This window comes from Micromys minutus (assembly GCF_963924665.1).
Source record: "Micromys minutus genome assembly, chromosome: X".
Taxonomy (NCBI): Eukaryota; Metazoa; Chordata; class Mammalia; order Rodentia; family Muridae; genus Micromys; species Micromys minutus.
The window spans coordinates 25,944,032-25,963,169 of NC_137970.1; the positions used below are offsets into that span (position 1 = coordinate 25,944,032).

Below are 19,138 nucleotides of genomic sequence, written 5' to 3' on the forward strand. Positions count from 1 at the left end.
TCCCTCTGTACTATTTTATACTTACTTCTTCCAATTCCATTTTCATACTTCCAGATGTTACTCAAAATTATTCATTTGATGATGACAGCTAGGACTTTTTCAGAGCACTCATGTGTTTATTGTAACTGTGATTCTTACAGCTCTTTAACAAACCAATGGACTATTTAGTGTGGAAAAAAAGAATGGAGTTTGCTATCAGAATAAAGAAATAACCTATTGGAATTTTAATTAGTGTGCTCATCTAAAAAATAAAATAAACTTTTTTCTTTCTGATCCCTGTAAAACTAGAAATCTAACACAAAATGGCTCATAAATATTTAAATATTATAAATATTTCCCTGCCTTGATCATTTATCTTCTAATCTTTTTAGTCTTATATATAAAAAAGTTCAGAATCCTCTATAACACTTTAATTTCTGAAGCTCTTTGTGAGGAGAAGTCATGTCTTTAATTAATAAACAATGTGTACAACTCTACTCATATTTTCATTAAATCTATAGCAAAGCATAAAATTAATTTCCTCAGTGTGATAAATTTATAGTATTGATGAGGTATGGTCTTGGAGCTACATAAAAAACTTCCATTATATTTTATTATATGCAAATAGTGTTTTATAATTCTAAACCATTGGAGTTGATGGTATGTCATTGCATACTCCTTAACAAAAATACAATGTTCATTTTCATAGAGAAAATTAATGGAAATTAATCGATTTATCATATTACTTTGTTCATTTATTCTAATGTTTTAATGGACTTACTACACACATTTCAAGAAGTCCCTCAATTATTCAGAAGTCCCTCAATATTCAGAACAAGGAAGCAAAGAGGAAAACAATTCATATTAAGGTAAGCATCCTTGAATTAAAGACTGAATATAGAAAACAGTAAGTGAGACCCAATAGGGAAAGAGGTTTCTCAAATACATCAGTAAATAAAAATTTGATTATATACATACATCTATGTATATATAATTATATATTTGTTGAATAGACATTTGTTTGGACATAGTGATATATGAGCTATTGTGTTAAAAACAGTTTAAGAAAAGTTTCATTCATTTAATGAAAGAAAAAACCAATTGAATGAATGACTACATTAGAATGTTGCTTATGAAAAAAAAACGAGAAGGAAGGGAAGTAAAAGTATGCTGCCAAGGGACAGAGAGAAAGAGAAACTTGCTTGACTTCTATAGAAAAGAGGTAAAGAGCATTGTAGAGATGGTGATATATGAGTTGAGCTTAAAAACTTGGCTTAATCCACTTGTTAGGGGACCCACATGAAGACCAAGCTGCACATTTGCTACAAATGTGTATGGTGCCTAAGTCTAGCTCCTGCATACTCCCTGACTGGTGACCCAGGCTCTGTGAGTCCCCATGATCCCAGGATAGTCTGCTTGTGGTATCCTTGAACCCTCTGGCTTGCTCATTAGATGCTCCATAACTTTCCAGAAGATTCCCTAAGCTCTGCCTAATGTTTGGCTGTGGGTCTCTACATCTGCCTACATCTGCTACTAGATGAAGCCCCTTGAGAGACCATTATGATAGGTTCCTAACTGCATGCATAAAAGAGTATCATTAAAAGTGTTGTATTGGTTCTCTGACACGGGATGGGTCTCTAGTTGGAGCAATCATTCTTTGTTCCCCCAGTCTCTGCCCTATCTTCATCCCTGTACATCTTATAGACAAGAAAACTTTGGGTTAAAGGTTTTGTGGGTGATCGACCTCCCTCTTCTGGAAGTTCTGCCCAGCTCCAAGAGAACTTCCAGTTCCTATATCTCCCTCTGGTAGGAATCTCAGCTAGAGTTACCTCTGTAGATTCCTTTTACTCTCCCAAGCCCCCAGTTAGTCACCAAATGTACACCCCTGATTTCCATTCTCACACCTAACCCTCTCCTACCTCCCTTTCCCCAGAACTGATCACTATCCCAGTTCCCCTTCTCATCCCCTTTTCTACCCAGTTTCCTCTCTTCATCCACCTCCAATGACTAGTTTCCCTTTATGAGTGAGATTTATGCATCCTCCCTTAGGACCCCTATATTACCAAGTTTCTTTGGGTCTATACATTGTACCATGTTTGTACTGCACTTTATGGCCATTATTCACTTATAAGTGAGTACATTCTATACCTATCCTTCTGACTCTGGGTTATATGACTTAGTATAATTTCTCAAGTTCCATCTATTTGCCTTAAAAATTGATCACATCATTGTTTTTAACATCTGAGTAATATTGTGTTGCATAGATGTACCATATTTTCTTTATCCATTGTTCAACTGAGGGACATCTAGGTTACTTCTAATTTTTGGCTGTTATAAATAAAGTGGAGGCTGTCTCTATCTCTGTTCCCTGCAACTGAATCCCCTTCCTCCTACCTGAACTACCTGGTTGGAATTCCGTGGGAGAGGATGTGTTGAGTCTTGCTAGGACTTGATATACCAGGGCAGGGAGGTACCCACTGAGGTGGTTTTCCTTCTCTAAAGCACAAGGAAAGGGGCAATAGGAGGTATTTGGAAGGGTGGAGCTGGGAAGAAAAGAGAGACAGGAGCTGTGATTGGGTTGTAAAGTGAATAAAATATTGACAAAAACCAGTTTGGTAATGTTTTATTTAGGTGGGCAGAAGTGATAAGCTGTTATGCTGGGAAAATGATCTCTCAGGGTAATAATTATAAAGTCACAATTGTAAAATAAATTTAAATATCAAAATTTTCAAAAAAAATCGGCTTACTATTAACATGGAACATTAAAGGAGAAGGGTGACATGTAAGGAAAATAATGCAGCATGTAACACCATGTTTGAAAAGGTTATGTGCCTGTGGCTATATTACCATAGCTTGAATAAAATAGCAGCAGTGATGGTTAAGAGAAGACAAATTAGAGAGGTATTACAGATATATTGATGTAGACTGTTGGTGAAATTTATGGTATTTACCAGATTTATTACTTGAGTAATAACATACCTTATAGAGTGCCATCTTTCTTTGTAAATAACAGGAAAAACAGTGTTTTGTTTTTTGGGATGGAATTGGTGCCATTTTGACAAACTTTATTAAGATACTTATAAGAAGGCCAGGGATGTAGTGTGATGGTTGCATATGCTTAGCCCAGGGAGTGGCACTATTAGAAGATGTGGACTTGTTGGAGGAAGTGTGTCACTGTGGGGGTGGGCTTGGAGACCCTCCTCCTAGCTACCTGAGGATGCTCAGTCTGTTCTTGGCTTCTTTTGGATGCTGCCATGCTCCCACCCTGATGATACTGAACTGAACCTCTGAACCTGTAAGTCAGCCTCAGTTAAATGTTGTCCTTTATAAAAATTGCTGCATTGGTCATGGTGTTTGTTCACAGTAATAAAAAAAAAAAAAAACTAAGACACCCAGGCACTGGATATAAAACTAAGAATAAGATCTCAACTAAAAATATAGAGTTTATATATTTAGTGTTTTATTCCTGGAAGGATATTTCCTTACTGAATCTATATAACAAATGTGTTAGGATTCATATAAATTCATCTTGAGCAAAAAAATATTTTCTAAGTTATATTCTAGTATCATGACCTGTCATAAAAGATGAAGACCTTGTGACCAATTGAAGCTTTATCCAGGACAATTCCCTCAACTCAGGTCTCCAGGAGTTTACTGCAGATTTGGAAGAAGAGACTTGCAGATGATAGGACTGGAGAAGACCAGTGCTCAGAAAGAGTCCATCAGATGACCAGATAATTTGCACTTTTAAAACAAATGATATGGCCAGGCAATGGTGACACACACTATTAATCTGAGCACTCAGGAAACAGGCAAGTGTATCTCTGTGCATTGAAGGCTAGCCTATTCTACAGAGTGAGTTCCAGGCCAGACAGGGCCACATTGAAAAGCCCTGTTTTGAAAAACCAAGCAAACATATGCACCTGGAGCCATGGGTCCCTCCATGTGTACTCTTTGGTTGGTAGTTTAGTCCCTGGGAGCTCTGGAGGTGTCTGGTTGGTTCATATTGTTGTTCTTCCTATGGGGTTGCAAACTCCTACAGCTCCTTCAGTCCTTTTTCTAACTCATCTATTGGGGACCCCATTTTCAGTACAATGGTGGGCTGCAAGTATCTGCGTCTGTATTTGTCAGGCATCAATGGGAGTAGAGGCCCTTGGTACTATGAAGGCTCAATGCACTGATGTAGGGGGATGCTAAGGCGGTGAGGCAGGAGTGGTTGGATGGGAAAGCCTCCTCATAGAAGCAGGGGAGATAAAGGGGGTTGGTGGAGGGGAAACTGGGACGGAGGATAATATTTGAAACATAAATAAGATAACCAATAAAAATAAAGTGTAAAAACAGAAAAAACAAACATACAAACAAAAAAGGAAATTTGAATGACTGTTCATAACCATTATTTATAGTAGTTCAAAATTATAAGAGTTTAAATGTCTGACATCAAGTGATGAATGGATAAATGGAATGGGATACATTTGATACAATAAAATAATATTTATCAATGAAAAAGATAGAAATATGAAAACATGCTACAACATGAATGAAACTTGGAAAAATATGCTAAGTACAGAACTTCAACCACATTGGGTACCTTTGATATGATTCCATTTATATCAAGTTTCCTGAACAGGAAAATTTATAGCAATAAGATTAGCATTTTCATAATACTAGAGAAGTGGAGTGAATTTAAGGGAAAGGAACTGCAAGTGGTAAGGTATATGAAGTTTTCTTAGAGAGTGATTAAATGTTCTGACATTGTAATAATGACTGTATAATTATTTGATTGTGCTAAAGATCATTGAATTCTTTACGCCCAATGTGTAAATTGCATGGTGTGTAAATTCTATTTCAATAAAGTTGTTATCTCATTTTACAAATGAGTATTTCAATAGCTCTTCATTGAGTATCTACCAAAACCCAAATAACATTCATATGAAGATTACTTAGAAAATCAAATCACAAAGTAATATATATCTTAGGAGCATATTTTATAAAAGTAAACATCAACTAACTCCCTAAAAAATGTATTTATGCTTCTGTAAACATATACAATTTATATTCATTGCTTTTCAAAGAGTGAGGATCAGAGGAGAAAATGGACCATGAATTTTTAAAGTAATCTCTTGACATTTTTATATTCTTAAGATAAACTATTTATACCTTCATATTTAAAATATAAAATTGGAAGATGGGGGAAAGGCCAACCAGATAAGAGCCCTGGATGTTCTTCCAGAGGACCCATATTTGATTCCCAGCACCCCTATGGGAGTTTACAACCATTTGTAACTCTAGTTCCATAGGATCTGATACACTCTTTTGACCTGCAAGGACATCAGGCATGTAAGTAGTATGCCAACATACATGCAGGAAAAACACTGTATCCATAAAGTAAAACAAAACTGATATATGTTTAAAATAAAAGAAGTGTTTAAGCCTTGAGCCCCCTTGAAAGCATAACTGCTTAGTGCTCCTCTGGCCTCTGGACTACAAAGAGGCTCTTTCTGTCACTCACCTACTCCAACTCCACCCTGTATCTGTGGATAGAAAGCTTACCCATAGGTAAGTGGGAAAAATAGAGAAATTAGAACATCAAACAATTATATGTTACTTAGACATTTTAGATTTTTTTATGTCACTTGTTCCTAAAGAAATGAATTTATACAAATGTTAAAAAACTTCTCTTGTAAGCAAGGAAGATAGCAACTAACAACAATGTTACTTTCTTCCAATTGCCCATTAACTACAATGTCTGAAATTTACATCAAAATTAGAACTACTGTAATATTACAAAAACGTCTCAATTCATGCCTAAATCCAATGCTTTTCTAAACAAAAAAAGAAACAGCTTAATATGTGATTTGATTTAAGAACACATTACCCATTAAATGCTAACACAATGGTTTTAACAAATGTACAAATTTATGTCACCTTAATGCATACTTTCATTATGCTGTTTCTGTTATTACTGTTAGATATTTTTAAAAATGTCTTGCTGGTCTCCAAACTGTGGGCTTATGTGTCTCAACTTTTCATGCACCAGGGAACACAGGCAAACTGCATGACAAAGTTAAAATTTATTTTTAAGAGTAAAAGTAAGGAATACATAGCTTAGAATTCTTTAAGAACGATCACCAACAAACAGCATTCATACCTTTCTGTGTGTATATGTTCCATGACATTCTCAAAAAATTAATTAGCATCGGGGTTTGGTATGATGCAAAATTTTAAGATTCAAATGCTTAAAACAAATTCATGGACTTTTGATAGTTTTTTATATCTAAGTAGTAATTTTTGCAACGACTGGTTTTTGTTCCTTGAAACAGAGTATATTACCCTATAGCCCAGGGTCCCTCAAAATGTCTGTTAAAGTAAATATTAGAAACTTGACACAACCAGCTCCCACGCTTACAGTTCCACGTTGACCCCTGCACCATCTGACCTGGGCAGTCACAATAGTCCCAGCACTGTAGGGTCATTTGGAACGTGCAGTAATTTATCTTAGCAGCTCCACTCTGACCCCCAGGGTACTCTCTGACCGGAGCAGTTCGCAAGCACGGCACCTCGCCATGCTGCACCCACTCACAATTCCTTTGGCAGTTTGTTGCCATGCCAGGCCCATACATCCCAGTTCTGTTGCAGGCTTGGTGCGTTTCTCCATGGCACCTTCTCTTGAACTCAATTAAGTCACCATATGAAGGAAAACACCACACAATAACCTTAGGTCCAACTGAAATAATATAATTTTCCCATCTAGACAGCATAAAATCCTATACACATGCATCCCTTAAAATATTCATAACAACATGTATCTATGTGCAGAGAAGAATCTTAATATCTACTTCCATGTTGCTCCCAGCTGCTTCTCGCTCTCTTCTCTCTCTCTCTCTCTCTCTCTCTCTCTCTCTCTCTCTCTCTCTCTCTCTCTCTCTCTCTCTCGTTTTTGTTTTGTTTTTCTTTATATAAAAGATCCCAATATAAATCAGGAAGTGATGAAGACAGACACACCAGGGAAACTCGGATAAACCTTGTAAAGAGAGGTGGGAAATTGTCACTTAAGGCTTAAAATATTCTCTGTAAGTAAAACTGGAAGACTCTCCACAGCCTCGGGAGAAGGCAGAGGCCACCGCTTCAGCGAGGTTTTCTCCACTGAGTGTCCGGAAGGTGGCCTGTCTCACTCCGGGTCACTTTTCTCCTTGTGCAGGTAAGGGTGCTGCAGGGCTCAGAAGGCCGACATTCGCTTGTGTGGGTTAAAGGTCAGCATTTCCACCAGCAGCTGCGCTCCAGATTCCTCCATCTTTGGCACCATTGGAGGGAAAGGCTCTCTGTGGGGAAGGTTCCTCGAGGTAGAGATACCTCTCGAGGCCTGTCCTCTTCTGGAGGCAATCCAGTGAGATCAAAGATTTTACCCAACTGGTCAGCTTCAGAGTTTCCACAGAAGAGAGGCTTCCAACAAAACATCTCTGCAAAGATGCAGCCAATGCTCCACATGTCCACAGGTGTTCATATGTAGACGGCAGAAGAACTTCAGGAGCCCGGTACCAGAGCGTAACAACCACAGGTGTGAGGGCCATCTGGTAGCTATAGATTCTAGCTAGGACAAAGTCAGCCAGCTTGACTATTTCCTTACTTGTCACTAGAATGTCCTCTGGCTTCACGTTCAGGTGAACGATGCAGTTTGCATGAAGAAAATCTAGGGCGCTCAGAAACTGACACATCAGATCCTCAATAGTCTCAACTGGCAAGCCAGGTGGAGGTGCTTTCTCAAGGTAGGACTTTAGGTTCTGGTCTATGTCCTCAAACACTAGAGTGACCTTCATGTCCAGATCAGTTCGGGAAGTAGCACAGACATCCAACAACTGTACAACATTGGGATGTTCAAGAGCCTCCAGCCTCCTTAACAAGACTACCTCACAAACTGAGCTGACCGGAAGGCCCCCTCCAGCTGCTCTTCCATTAGGAGCTCTCACACTCTTGAGGGCCACAAAGTGGCTACTGTGGAAAATAGAATAGAAGATCCAGAAATGAGCACTCACGTATATGGTCACCTGATTTCTGACAAAGGAGCTGTAAACATTCAATGGAAAAAGGACAGCCTATTCAACAAATGGCGTTGGACCAACTGGCACTAGGCATGCAGAAGAATGAAAATGGACCCTTTCTTATCCCCTTGTACAAAGCTCAAGTGTAAGTGGATTAAAGATCTCCACATTAAACCAAGTACACTGAAACTATTAGAAAAGGAAGTAGGGAAAACCTTAGAACACATAGGCACAGGAGAATATTTCCTGAACAGAACACCAGTGGCTCCCGCTCTAAGGTCAAATGCGACGTAATGAGATTGCAAAGTTTCTATAAGACTAAGGACCCTGTCAAGAAAACAAATCAGCAGCCAACAGATTGGGAAAGGATCTTTACCAACTCCATATCTGATAGAGTCCTAATATCCAAGATATACAAATAACTCAAGAAGTTAGAAAATTGGGCATAGTACTACCTGAAGACCCAGTTATTCCACTTCTCAGAATATACCCCAGAGACGCTCCAACATACAACAAAGACACATGCACCACAATGCTTACAACAGCCCTATTTATAATATCCAGAAGCTGGAAAGAACCCAGATGTCCTTCAGTAGATTAATGGATACAAAAATTGTGGTATATTTGCACAATGGATTACTACGTAATTATCAGAAACAATGACTTAACGAAATTCTTAAGAAAATGGCTGCATCTAGAGAATATCATCTGGAGTGAGATAACCCAGTCACAAAAGAACAGACATAATATGCAGTCACTGATAATGTGATACTAACCCCAGAAAGCTCTAAACACCCCAGAAACAATTCACAGACTGTGTGAAGTTCAAGAAAACAAAACAACAACAACAAAAAACCTTATGCTCAATCCCTATACACCAAGAAAACTTTGACTAATTCCGGGTCACATCCTGTTTTACATGTACTTTTTGCTCATTGTAACTAGTAAGACCTTAATACACACTATCAAACCTTTGGAAAAACAAAAGCCAAGCACTGACAAAAATGTATTTATATACATTTATGCAAAAATAAAGTTGTTCAAAAAATGAAATGTAAAATAGAAAAACAGAAATGGATGCATCTAGAGAATATCATCCTGAGTGAGATAACCCAGTCACAAAAGAACGGACATAATATGCAGTCACTGATTATGGGATACTAACCCCAGAAAGCTCTGACCACCCCAGAAACAACTCACAAACTATATGAAGTTCAAGAAAGACAAAAGCCAAAAAAAAGAAAGAAAATGAAAAACCATTATGCTTAATCTTTACACACAAAGAAAACTTTGACTATTTCCAGGTTACAACTTGTTTTACATGTACTTTATGCTCATTGTAACTAGTAAGATTTTAATGCATACTATCAAACCTTTAAAAAAAATCAAGTACTGACAAACATATATTCACATACTTTTATGCATAAATGCTTAAAATCTGTACATTTATCTTTGTTTTTTAAAATAAAGTTGTTCAATTAAAAAAAAGAATTAAGTACTGGCAAAAAAAAAAGAATACACCAAAGTAGATATTTGAGGTATGATTCCATTGTGAAATGAAATGTTAATGTAATTTCTTCTGTCCTTGTGTCTGTTAATTACCTTTGGTAGGGGAGTCAATATTTCTCTGCCAATATGTATGTTTATTATTTTCATGTAAATATTGAGTAATAAAACAAATTTACCTAGAAAAAAAAGAAAATGTGGTACACACACATAATGGATTACAACTCAGCCATTGGAAACAATGTTTACATGAAATTCATAGGAAAATGGATGGAAGTAGAGACTTTCATCCTGATCGAGGTAACCCAGTCACAAATGAACACACGTGGTATGCATTCACTGATAAGCAGATACTAAACCTAGAAAGCTCTGAATACCCAATACCCAAGAAACAATTCGCAGACATTATGAAACTCAAAAAGAAGGAAGGCCAAAATGGGGATGCATCAGTCCTTCTTAGAAAAGAGAATAAAATACTCATGGAAGGAAATACAAGGTCAAATATAGGAACAGGGGTTGGAGAAAAGATCACTGAGAAGCTGCCTCACCTGGGGATCCACCACATATGCAGTCATCAAATCCAAGCAGTATAGCTGATCCCAAAAAGAACTTACTGGCAGGAACCAGACAGAAATGCCCCTTCAGGGACTATGCTAGATTTGTATAGATACAGCTGAGCATGCTTGCAGCTAACCATCGGTCTTAACTCAGGAATCCCAATGAGGTTGCTAAAGAAAGGACCTAAGGAGCTGAAAGGGGTTGCAACCTCATGGGAAGATAACAACATTATCAACCATCCAAACCCTTCAAAACTCTCATGGAGTAAAACACCAAACTCTGTGCACACTTTGAGAGACCTATTGATCCAGTTGCATATGTAGCTGAAGAAAGCAATGTCTGGCATCAATGTGAGAAGAGACATTTGTTCCAGAGAGGGCACGTTTTCTCAGTGGAGGGGTATTATTACCAAGCAATGGGGTAGAAAGGGAGATCAGAAGGGAGTGCATCTTTGTGAAGGCAAATGGAGGGGAAGGGGGTATAGGAGCAGGGTTGGGTAAAGGGATAACATGTCTAATGTGAATACAGAGTATCTAATTTAAAAAAGAAAAGAACAATTAAGGTAGCCAAACTTCCCCTTAGGACAATCATATGGACACTCTCCATACTTATGAATTTGTCTTACTAACCTGGAGATAGGAAACTCTAAAATTCCTCACCTGTCATAAAATATGCCCTATCTCCCTAAAGCTCTGTTGACCAATGAAGCCTCCATGTGCTGTAAGGAATAGTTGAAGTCTAAAGATTTTTTTCATAACTGGACAGTGAAGGTGCCGCATTATAGTAGGCTGGTGGTCAAAGAGGTTTATCATGAGGGGGAAACGGTGGTTGGAAATTTGTACCTGTGGAAGGGAGTATGTAGAACATCTACAGAGGTAGAAAATGTGTGTGAGAGCAAGAATGTTGGTAGTTATTGTTTTGTTGGTAATTTTATTTATTTACATTTCAAAAGTCTCCCTTCCTAGTTCCCCTCTCCATACTCCCCATCTCATCCCTTCCTCCCCAGACATCAGCTATATAATTTGATAGTGAAAAAAGTTCTTCAAAAATAGTCAACAGGATGGCTCAATTGCATTCCAAAAGGTTTCTTGCTTAAAACATTGGATTTACACATCTAGAAAAGGCAGTTGTCTGGCTCATAGCTGGAACCAATAACTGAAAATCATGCTATGAAATGTCGAATCTAAACAACTTTTATTCTCCTATCTGCTATATCCTCAATCAGCAACTTGATTCATCAGGCACCTTGCAAAATGTCAGGACACTCATTTTTCTGGCATCTAAGTAGACACAGAAATATGGAAAACCTGAGGTGCTTCATTATTCAGCAGCAAAATTGATTCACTGAATGCCCGCAAGCATAACCACTTTAACTTAACAGGTGCATTAGGATAATTTGAACTGCATAATAGCAAAGCCAAAGAGCCATTCAGCCCTTGACAGATATAAACAAGCCCAAGAAATTTAAAAAGAACAAGCTACCCAGAATAAAAACTGAAGCATATGTTGAAAGAAATAATAAAATCTTACCTGACAAAAAACGTCAACATACCAATATTTAAAAAGAGAGAGGATAAAGGATTTTAAAGAGTGGGCCATACCTGATTTAAATGTTTCCAAGGTAGTGCCAAGGTTCCAACAAACCTTGTTAAAATTTAATACAATACAATTTTCTCTAGTGAGATGTATGAAGACTAAACCAACCCTTTCTTGCCTTTAGTTTTTTAATGTCTTGAGAATTTGGTACATGAATACTTTATTTTCATCATTTCCACACCTCCCTTACCCTCTGGAACTCCTTCCATTTCCCCTACTTTCTCTCATATGTATGACTTCATCTTTAATTATTTTTGTTCAGTGTGTGAGAGTGTGTGTGTATACACAATTTACTGACTTTATTTTTATTACTTGTATATGTATGTGTTTAGGGTTGACTAGTTGGATAACATATCAAAGGACTCATCCCTGGAGAAGACTTATTTTCCCTCTCAGCAGTCATGAATTGCCTATAGCTCTTCATCTTCAAGTGAGACCTTGTATAAATTCTGGCATCATATTTTCATGTCATCTAATGTTTTCATTGTGCTGGACTTGATTATACAATCATGTTGTTGAGCTTTCATGTGGATAACTTCTCTGTCATAGCTAAAAGACACTATTTTTCTACAGATTTTCTGGTCTTCTGGACCTTACAATCTTTCTTTAGGCACTTGTGCAATACTTATGAGTCTTAGTTGAAAGGGTTGTATTGTGGGTGTATTAATTGGAAATGAATGCTCTGTGGTTAGTTATTCTCTGTATCTTAGCCACATGTACATGGTTGTAATGACCTCCATCTGCTGCACAAAGAATCTTCTTTGATGAAGAATGAAAGATACACTTATCTGTTGGGCATAAGGATAAGTATTTAGAATATGGTTAGAAATTATGTTGGTTTAGTCAAATGGCAGTAGTAGGTTGTTCTGTAGATTCCATGACCTAACCAGCCACCAGTAGTTAACTAGGTTTAAAGTATCGGGCATGGATTTCTTCCTACTTGAGGATGAGACTTAGGTCCAAATACCCATAAGATAAAAAAGCTGCTATAACTTAGCTAGCTTGCTATGCTGGTCATTATTGCAATTCGTGGGTTTTACAGCTGGATTGGACTATTGATTGCTTTCCTCCATCGGCAGCTTGCATAGAACCTTCAGATCCCAGTAAAGCTAGCCCACATGGAGGAGACTTCCAGTTCATTTTCAGAGTGGTTTTTCCAGCTCCTGTGTCTGAGGTATATAGTGTCTTCAGCAATAGGGCCCTACCTTCAAATTCGGGGAGGTAGTCATGGAAAACAGCAGTGACCTAGGTTGTTTTGGGAGTCTGTCGGTTACTCCTGACTAACAGACCAAAAGGAAGTTTCCCATGCCTGGCATTTGGATTTTGTTTTTTTGTTTTGTTTTGTTTTTTTGGTTTTTTTTTTTTTCTTTTTGTAAGATGGTCTGTGGCTCTTGAGTGCAGCATTATCATCTTGAGGGCAGAATTATCATCCCATTTGGCATAACTGCATTGAAACAATATGTGGCATACATATATATATATTAAGTACTCATAAAATAAAGTTTATGTATATCCTTTTCAAACATCTTTAGTGGTATTTTAACTTCTCCTTTCTTCGTCTCTGTATTACTCTCTCTCTGCTTCCCAGGTTAAGTCTTCCCCACAGTTTTTCTATTCCCCTTTCCTGGCACCTGAGTCCTGTTACCTCCTGTCTAAAAATGCTTCACTGTCATCACAATGTGATCCCCTCTGACTTCCCTGTTTCTGCAGTTACTCCAGGTTATTTATTCACATCTAAAGATTCATAGACAGCTTCCACAATTTCTCATCTCTTTGAACTATTTGGGAATTCATCTGTCATGGTCTTATGTCTACTAAACAAACCTTCATCTTAAATGTATATGCATAAAGTGTCAGCTAACAGGAAGACACTGACCTTTTATTGTAAAATAAACAGATGGACATCTTAATTGTTCCCATTACATTTTCTAAAAAATAGTTATAGAACAGGAGGTTTGGACAACAGCCACCCTGTAAATCCTGAAAAAAAAAAAATACTCATCATTTTATCCTTCTGCACATAAATAAAATACAATGGAATAGGTATCTATTGAAAGTTATGTAATACTGCCAATTTTTATACTTTTATTCTATTCTCTAAACAGAGGATTAGACAGACTTCTTGCCCTTGGAACACTAGAAAACACTTCAGTACTACACTTGGAAGGAAATTTGAAGCAAAATCTTCAACAAGAAGAATGAAATTGCAAAATGGTGGTTCCACTATTAATCCTCAAAAGACATTTGTTTATAGTAAGAGAGCTAATTCACGACAACATTGTACTGAATGCTGTTAAACTCTAACCAGAAACATGTACTTATAGGGACTTAAATGTTTTGCCATGCCTCTCTTCTCAGTGGATGGATAGGAAGGAGACACAAGTACTAATTCTAGAGTTACAAATAACTTCTAGGCAGTAGGCAAATCCACAGGTACTGAGAAGTAACTGTATAGCATCTTGTTTAAACTTGTATAAGTGGCCTTGCCACTACTTTTCTCTATAAAAATGATGGAGTCTGAGCAGTTAAATACCTTTCTGAAAACTGATCAGATGATGAGCAATTCCTGGTTTGTCATCACACTGTGAAATCCATTAAAGGGCAACTGAAAGCAGCTGAGAGGCAAGAAAATAAAGAGGAACAGCCAAACCCACACAGGCAATCCTCAAAAATGCTGTCTGCAGTCATAGAAGGGAAGACATAGAGATTCTCTCAGTTTCTTGGAGCACTGTGAAATGTTTGGGGGAAGAATTTGTTTCTTTCAAGTCCAGGTAAAGAAATGATGCTTCATAATTATTACTGCCCCTTCCTTCACCTTTACATGGGTTCTAGGAATTGAATGCAGTTTGCCAGACATGATGTCAAGGGCCTTTATCATCTGTTCCATCTTGCAAGTCCGGTTGCAAAATATCTTAAGATTGCAGTATCTGGACTTGGTTGAGGGTAATGAGTGTTATTTGGAATTAGTCTATATTTAATGTTTAAATTACACAGGGACCTTAGTATAAAGGCCTTGGTAATTTAAAAGAAACTTAAGCTAAATAAAATGACAGATAAAAGAATATACATTCAAGGGAATTCTTTTTTTTTTCACTTTGTTTTTATTTGGGTTAAAAAGCTTTGATAAACAAACGTATGATACATACATTGAATAGAACCAGTTACCATAAAACCTCAGCTAGTGATATAGTACGGAAATTAGAATAAAGTAAATTTTAATCAGGACTAGAAAGGAACATTCAAGCTGAAAGTTGTAACCTAAATTTGGAGATTTTACACAAATGTCTCTCACCCACTCCGTTGTCCTCAGAAGGGGAAGACAAACTTGGTAAAACCAAAGTCTTTTATGTCAGCTGGCTGGCATTCTATTTTAAACCTATAGGTCCCCTAACCCAATATGTATAATAAAAAAGTTCTTCACAGGAACTTATATTTTGAAAACAATTAGGTCATTATATTTTCTAAGCTACATTATTACAGTTCTTAAAAGTCATGGGAAAGTGTATTGTTTACTTATACTACCTTAAGTCAGGGCTTTTTCTGTTTTTGAAGATGGCTGATCTTAAATATTATACTGTAAGTAATCACAGATACTCTCCACAAGCATGAATCTAAAATAAATAGGACTTTAAATGTTTTAAATTAATTCATTATTTTTAAAGGTAATCAGGACTGGCCTTAGGGACATAGCACCCTATGCTGGGTTTGTACTGCCATAGGGAACCTGGGGCTGGCTCTTGGTTCCTATAGCACTAGGGCACTGGGAAGGACCAGGAGGAAGAGTGCTCTGGCCTCTAGTCCCTGGGTAATGAATTGGTTTTAGAAACTTTCCCCAAAAAGCCTCATCTAAACCTTTAAAAAGAAAAATAAAATGAATGCATGAAATAAATAAATAATTTAACTAAACTTAAGTTTTTGGTTCTCTGGTGTAGGATACCTAAAAAGGAAAAAATCTGATTCCATATGTAGTCCATTATGAGTCAATGGTCCACATAACCAGGAATCAAAGATCTATTTGATTCGGTTTAACAATAAAATACTGGCATGTTCTGCAGTACATTTTTTTAAATTTAAGATTATTTGAAATACTTGATGAAGATTGAGATCCAGTGGTTGACTACTTAGTAGCTACCAGGGACTGCTTTCCATTCCTCACTCTTGTTCTCATGATTGATCAAGCATGGCAATTAAACACAAGTACTGATCCGTTAAATTTTAAAGGAAGAGTGTCATTGAACAATCATTCTCAATGAACAGCAGGGCAGTGGCAGCATCAGTACCACACAGCCATCCAATTAGAATAAAGCAGGTTCCAAACCACCATCCTGTGAAATGTTTGCTGCTGCCTGAGCGCTGCACACTGCCTTGGTGTTTACTCTAGGGCCATGTTAGAAAGACAGGGTTGTGCTTGCTGAGCATTATGGTACCTGCCCTTAATCCCAGTGCTTGGGAGGAAAAGGGAGGTGTTTGAGACTAGCCTGGTCTAATACAGTGAGTTCCAGTCCAGCCAGTAGGACCATGTCTCAAGAAAAGAAAGAAAGACAAGGTCACTAAGTCCAAGTGTTGGGATCTGTAATAGTCTCTTTTTTAGTGAACATTTATTAAAGTATAATTTCCTTCTATAATCCAAAGCACAAGCTGAATTTTAAAATATTTTAGAAAGTATTTATGGTTGAGGATTTCAACCCTGAAACAAAAAAATACTATGACTGATAACAAGGAAATAAAGAATGCAGGACATCTGTATATATAGGCAGTCCACCCGTGCACAGTTATGTGCAAGGCACAGCTTGTGCACATTTATACTCTTTCTTAGGTTGGGTATTATGCTTAAAATAAACCACCTCCATGAACTTCAGTGCTTTCTCCAATATTTTTCAAAGTAACAGACATACAGTTTCAAATCATATATATATAACATGAAAGCATAAGCTAAAACTATAAACTGGATTGTAAACTGATCAAAAGTATTCTTAAACTTACCTTCCAAAACTAAACAGAACTTAAATCTAAACATATGTTCTACAAAAATCACTGACAATAAAGATGTCTAACTCAGCACAGTTACTTTTTCCTTCAGTTACACTAACTGTTGATGTGCATATAGTATTGACTTTAGATTTCTAATGTAACCCTCTGTGTTAATAGAACAACTATGCCGCATCTGTCACACAGGTATAATCCAAACTTTTCAAAGCACTTCACCTTACCTACAAGAAAACCTGCAGATATTTAGGCATGTAAAATGTACATAAACATTCCTCTAAGTTATAAACTAAGACCAACTTCACATTTTATTGTCAACTTAAATTTGTAGACTTTTTTCATTTTTTTCTTTTGTGTGTGTGTGTGTGTGTGTGTGTGTGTGTGTGTGTGTGTAAAATCATTCCTCAGAAAGAACCCTCAGCTTTGTTAGAAAAGATACAATTGCTAGAAGCTAAATTTGCCGAGTTAGAAGTTGGAGATGATATTGAAGAGATGAAAGAAGAGGATAGTTTAGTCACTGAACCTCCATCTCTACCTTAGCTTCAGACACCCCTGGCCAAAGAGCTGAACCTCATGCCCTATACACCCCCACAGCCTACCCCAAAGTTCACCAAAGGCAGTGCAAAGAAAAAAGATTCTAAATGAAAAATCAACATTTTGTTTAGTAGTGAAATGAGAACATTGAAAAAGACCAGCACCCAGACTGCCAGGCCTCTCACCCTTCCAGGCCCCAGTTGATGCCCTTGTTAGCATGGGCAGGATGCAGTCACTTCACCCTGGGGGGCCTCCAAGTCACCATCTTCCTCCAGCTGTGTCTGCCCTCCCAGGCATCCCACCACCCGGTGTGATGAATCAAGGAGTAGCCCCCATGATAGGGAATCCAACACCAGATGGAAGTCCATATGGACAACAGGTAGGAGTTTAGCACCTCCAGAACAGAGGCACTACCTCCATACCCTGGTCCTCATCCAAATGGCCCCCTGTCATACAGCAGCCAACAAAGCCCATGTTTGTGACTCCCCTACCAAAGACCCAAATGTTTCTCCACCTTGAAATACATTGAAGGGTTTAGTGCTGAATCCAACAGCATAAGCAAGTGGGACCAAACTCTAGCAGCCCAAAGACAGGATGTCAATTTGTCAAAAGAACAGGAGAGTCGCTTACCTTCTCTCTGACTCAAAAGTAAAGGGGCACACACCACCAGGGCAGATGCCCCCTGGTACCTGTGGGATTTAATGCTTCCAGACACTCTCAGCATCCAACAGGCATACAACCTAGAAAATGTTTAATCACATCTCTGTTTCTTCTATGGCAGCAAAGAGTTGTAGAGTGGTAGCCACTTTAGTCCTGGGGTGGGAGGGAGGGACAAAGGATGATCATTTTTACTACATTTGCATCACACAGTCCTTGTTATGCAGGGACGCTTTTAATATTCTGTTTCAAGTTTGGTTTTGTTACATTAAGTTGACTATCAGATACACAAACGATTTTTTTTTGGATATGTTTTCTTTATTTAAAACCAGCTTCATAATTGGTTATATATAGTAATAGTTTTATCTTTACTTGTTTAAAAACTTAAATCATCAATGGTTTTTGCTTAGTTCAAGGGAATTCTTAATATCCCTTATGAACTCCTGTTTGGTGCCCAGTTGAGGACAAGATACAGATTTTTTTTCATTATAGATGCCAAAACTTAAAAAGAATAAAAGTTTCCCATACATACCTAATCTAGATGTTCAGGATTGTTTTGAAATAACTTCAGGTAAAAAATAAAATACCTCCAGGAGTACTGAATGAATACTTTTTTCAAATGCTGATGTTTACATACAGATTACTATTTAAGAATCTAAATTTAAATGTTTGGCTTTATTTCTAAATTCTTATTATTGGATATTTTCTTTACTTACATTTCAAATGTTATCCCCTTTCCCAGTTTCCCCTCTGGGATCCTCCTATTCCATCTTGTCTACCCCTGCCTCTATGAAAGTGTTCCCCCACTCACACACTCCCTCCCATCTCCCCACCCTGGCATTCCTCTACACTGGAGTATTGAGACTTCACATGGTGAAGAACCTCTCCTGTCCTTGATGCCTGCGAAGGCCATCCTCTGCTAGATATGTTGCTGGAACCATGGGTCCCTCATGTGTACTCTTTGGTTGGTGATTTAGTCCCTGGGAGCTCTGGGATGTCTGGTGCTTGATATTGTTCTTTCTGTGGGACTGCAAACCCCTTCAGCTCCTTCAGTCTTTTTTTCTAACTCCTCCATTGGTTACCCCATTCTCGGTACAATGGTTGGTTGAGAAGATCTGCCTCTGTATTTGTCAAGAACTTGCAGAGTGCCTCAGGAGACAGGCTTCTGTCGGCATGCACTTCTTGGCATCCACAGTATTATCTGGGTTTGGTGACATATGGAATGGATACCCGAAGTCTCTGGATGGTCCTTCCTTTAGTCTCTGGTCAAAACTTTGTTTCTGTAT

General features: G+C 37.8%; 1 pseudogene across 1 annotated transcript; it reads right to left on the bottom strand.

The window, feature by feature from the left end:
* Positions 1-7,147: 7,147 nt before the first annotated feature.
* On the bottom strand, positions 7,148-17,669 carry LOC308414836 (cyclin-dependent kinase 4-like; annotated as a pseudogene). Its single transcript has 3 exons — positions 17,610-17,669; positions 13,552-13,655; positions 7,148-8,040 (listed from the first exon to the last, which is right to left on the bottom strand). The product of its transcript is annotated as a cyclin-dependent kinase 4-like (transcript).
* Between the last annotated feature and the right edge of the window lie 1,469 nt (positions 17,670-19,138).